The following is a 4,553-nucleotide window of genomic DNA, read 5'->3' on the forward strand; positions in this document are numbered from 1 at the left end:
CATGGCTAAATTTAAAACCATAGCATTTGCTTATTGTTGAAGTACTGATTCAAACAGAAGGTAACTGCATTTCCAAGAAATAAAATAAGACTGAAATAGCACTGAGGAAAAATTTTGGCACTATAGGTTGTATAGTGAGATCATGAGAAACCTTTACATGTTTCCCAAGGACAATATTCTTTGGTATCATGTGATAAAGTATACACAGAAAATAAGAGAAACTAAAATTTGTCTTGGGCAAAGGACCTTTTTAGCTCCTTGATCCATATAAGTTTGATGAACTCTGTCTGATTGCCTAGGGACGAATAACAGATGGCTGGGGGCAGAGAGATACCTGTAAATGACACCTTTAGATGACTTACGTGATTCTAACACAGTCACATCATTCAGTGCTCTTATACGTATCCATTCAGAGGAATTAAGCAAGAAATATTTCTCTGGAAAGTTGTGTTAATTCCTTTCCCAACATAAAAAATATTTTAAATTATCAGGTACTTAAAAATTTAAATAGAATTTGGGTAGAAACTTGTATTTTTGTCTATAGCATTTGACTGGAATACAACCAAATACAAAATATTGATAACTCATTTTACTAAATATATCATAAAGGATTAAAACCTATATGGCACATATATATCTTTGCATTCTCCCAGGTATTTCATTTCATAAATTGACTTTCCTGACCTTTTCCATCTCACAATCTGAAACTGTTACAAAGAATGGAATGAGTTATACTATCACACTTTGTAGTACTCATAATTTAAATTTTAAAACAAGTTATTTAACAGGAAAATATGACTATTTCCAATATTAAAGACAACGCTAATTTATCATGAATTATGTCTAAATTACATGTTATTTTTAAAGAGAAAAGATGGTTTCTGAACATTCCAGTGGTTGTTCTTAAATCTTAAACATCCATAACTTAACTTTTGGCCTTTCTATATGACCCAGGTAATCTTCCTTACCTAAATACTTTAGCTTGTGCATTTATTCTTGGCTCTCATTTGAACTCCCTCATACTTGTAATTGATTCCTGAGGGCTTGAGGGTGAATTACACTTACTTTTTTTTTTTTTTTTAAGAGATGGCAGAGAGGGGCAGAGGGAAAGGGAGAGAGAGAGAATCCTAAGTAAGCTGCATGTCCAGTACAGAGCCTGACACGGGGCTGCATCTCAGGACCCTGAGATCATAACCTGAGACAAAACCAAGAGTCGGACACTTAACTGACTGAGCCACCTAGGTGTCCTGAACTACACTTACTTTTTAAATAATACTGCTTAGGGAAAAATCACAACTTTATAAAATTGATTATAATAATTCTTTCTTCTTTCATGCAGAAATCCAGAAAGAAGTTCCCGCAAAGTTGCAAAATTTGAGCAGTTTTTTAACTAATTACTCGCCAAATGATTACAGTCAGAAAACTTCTGGGTGATGATTGAAACACAGAGAACCCGGACTATATATCCAACATCCTTACAGCTCTATCGGATTTCTGGATCTGGATCCTCAGGAAAGTACAGTACTCCCAGGAAATCCGCTTTATCTATAAACTTGTAAAATTGCATTGGGTAAATTTTTATTCCAAAGAAACTAAAACAGTTTATACATTGGCTAAGCCAAGAGCACTGCTGGGGGAATTTAACTGATTTGCTCAAACTATCACTGGCCATCTGTTACTGAAGAGAGGTCTTTAAAGCCTGAATTATCTAGGCAGGCTAAGGCTGTTGAAAGAATAACTTGGCTAAATACTCAGTTTTCCATGTCAATCTTTTAGATACATACTGTATAAGGAATGAAGAACAGATTTTATTATTTCTTAGTGTTGATATTACATGTCTGAACACTTATTCAGACACAGAAGAATATCCATGTTTCAAATCTGTGTGTGTGTGTGTGAAGATTTTGCTGTGATGGCTGAAGTGGGTTTCTTTTTAATAATATTCATGACATATTTGTTCAGTTTTGAATAGCTTGAAAACACCAACTGAAAAAATATTTAGCAAGTTGTTTAAGAAAATAAACATTTGGCACAGTTTGCCCTGAATTTTGGTTCAGGTTCAAAGGATAAATGCCTCAACATTAAGCATTTCAGAATAAATATAAATTTTTATTATCTAATTTACTTTGTGAGGATCTGAAACTTCTAGCTTCTTTCTTTGTGTTGAAAAAGAGTCTTTTTAAAAAAAAATTCCCACAGTAAGAGTAATGTTAATGGTGAATATTATATTAGGTTAGGTTAACAACTTCGTTTTGTGAAAATCAAAAGCAGAAATAAATTAACACGTTAGCAAAAATAAATTTTCAAATTACTGTATTATCTCCACACACAAATCTTTGATGAATAGTTAATTATAATGCTATAAAACACTTGTGTGCTCGCTTCGGCAGCACATATGCTATAAAACACTTGTTTTTAACCCTTAACATGTACCGAGAAAAGACTTTAAATTTTTCATTTACATAAAGTAATTTGATTCTTGTAAAAATTATATTATTATTATTATAAATAAATCAGGAAACGATACTTATTTTACTGATTTTCGTACTTCTATCATGATAGAGTAAGCATATATGGGGACACTGGGACCAGATGTTCCATATAAATGGGGATTTTGCTTTGTTATATGCCAAGCATCTATTAGACTGCTCAGAAAAATAAGTTTTTAATAAATTAATGAAAAGAACAAAAACAGAAGCATTTTAGATATGACATTTTAGCTATACTTAAAAATAATACTTATATCATTTTATTTGATGAAATGATTCTATGCAATTATAAAGCAGCCACTGCCCACCTACACCAGGATTTTCCATATGTAGGGACTGCCTCCCACGTTTACCAAGAGGCAATGGTAAGGGGAATAAATAGGAATATGAAGGTGGATGATGACATTTCATGACAAATGAGTCCGATGGTCTCATTTGTTATCATATTCAGCCATTGAAAATGTGCCAATTCTTGTTCCTCAATAAGATTTTATTTTCTTCCACAATTCAGATAATGGACTCTATGTAGAATTTTGTAAAATGATTCACTTAAATAGAAAAGTTTATAGCAATTTGAGTCAATATGTCAATGGAAGAAAAGACACAGGTGCTTTGATCTTTATATTCCTTGGAAAATATCTAAGGATTCTAATGTCATTTAAAAATATTTAAAGCACTTTTTTATATGAAAAAGTATTTTCAGTATTAGGGCCTCATATTTTTATGTAAATTTAAGCTAGAATGATAAATTTACAAAATTTGAGGTGTTATTCAATCTAAAGGGTTTTTTAAATTTAGCAGATGTAGTTCAAATATCCTTCTTCTTCTTCTTTTTTTTAATATGGAAAGCTTCATGAATTTGATGACATCCTTGTGTAAGGGCTATGCTAATCTCTGTATTGTTCAGAATTTTAGCTTAAGTACTGCCAAAGCAAGCACTCTCTTCCTTTCATGACAATACATTCTTTTGTTTCTTTGAGATTTAAGCTCACAGTGCATGTTCAAAAAAATAATATGGAAGGAAACCTAATGAACTTATGGAAAATGTTGATTGTGGACAGGTGAAAGAATGAAGTGATCTGAAGTACTTGTTATAAATACATATGATGAATTAGTCTGCCAGATTTAATAATATGCTTTATCCCTTTCAATTAAAGCTATTATGTGCAGATTCAAGTACTTTAAAAGATTAAATGTTACATGGATAGATAGAAAAATGATACTATCATTGCATTCCTTGTTCAATAGTATTTTGCATTATTTCAAAAGGTAAAAGTTTATTATTTTTATTTATAAAATAATTTTTAGAGTTTAAAACTGAATTTGTGGCAAAACATGTCAAATTAGCCTTTAAAATGTGGGAAGTATTGGGGCGCCTGGGTGGCTCAGTCCATTAAGCATCTGCCTCTGGCTCAGATCATGATCCCAGTGTCCTGGGATCGAGCCCCACATCGGGCTCCCTGCTCAGATAGTGAGATATGAACTTCCATATCTCTGCTAAAAAGAAATATGTTAATTAAGAAAAATATGAGTCATTTTAGAAAACATTTATTTGATGGCAATAACTTCGGAATTTTAACAGGCTTACTGAGAGCTTGTTCACTTGCCACTTCACTCTACAGCATCATGGTACAGAAAGGATCTGGAAGCTTGCCACTTGAAAGAGGAAAGGTGGCAAACCTATAAATTACTCTTAATTATCAAAAATAGAATGCATAAAGTGACTTTCACACTCTTGAGTATAAAACACATCAAAAATTACCATTAGACATCCTCTTACAGCTATAATTCACTCACTTGATTTCGCAGAGTTCTCAGTGTGCCTGATTTCCTTGGTCTACCTGTTTCTCCTCTCCCTGTCACTCATTATCCCTATTATTCCTCTCCCATTGACTCTTCAATTGGCACATTTCCATACTCCCCATTATGCTTACAAATAATCTCATTAAAAGACTACAGCTCACCAAAGAGCACTTGTTACATCAAGGGTGGAACTGACATTAGACTCACTTCTCCATGGGCAGTATTCAAGTGTTTTACTGGAAATATACCCTCACATCTGGT

At 32.8% G+C, this 4,553-nt stretch overlaps 1 non-coding gene across 1 annotated transcript; it reads right to left on the minus strand.

Moving 5' to 3' along the window:
• Nucleotides 1-3,324: 3,324 nt before the first annotated feature.
• Nucleotides 3,325-3,428, minus strand: LOC112834526 (U6 spliceosomal RNA). The gene has a single exon (XR_003210938.1). It is a non-coding gene; the product is annotated as a U6 spliceosomal RNA (small nuclear RNA).
• Between the last annotated feature and the right edge of the window lie 1,125 nt (nucleotides 3,429-4,553).

Source organism: Callorhinus ursinus, unplaced genomic scaffold (genome assembly GCF_003265705.2).
Source record: "Callorhinus ursinus isolate GAN/ISIS: 27379988/994484 unplaced genomic scaffold, GSC_fseal_2.0 scaffold1, whole genome shotgun sequence".
NCBI lineage: Eukaryota > Metazoa > Chordata > Mammalia > Carnivora > Otariidae > Callorhinus > Callorhinus ursinus.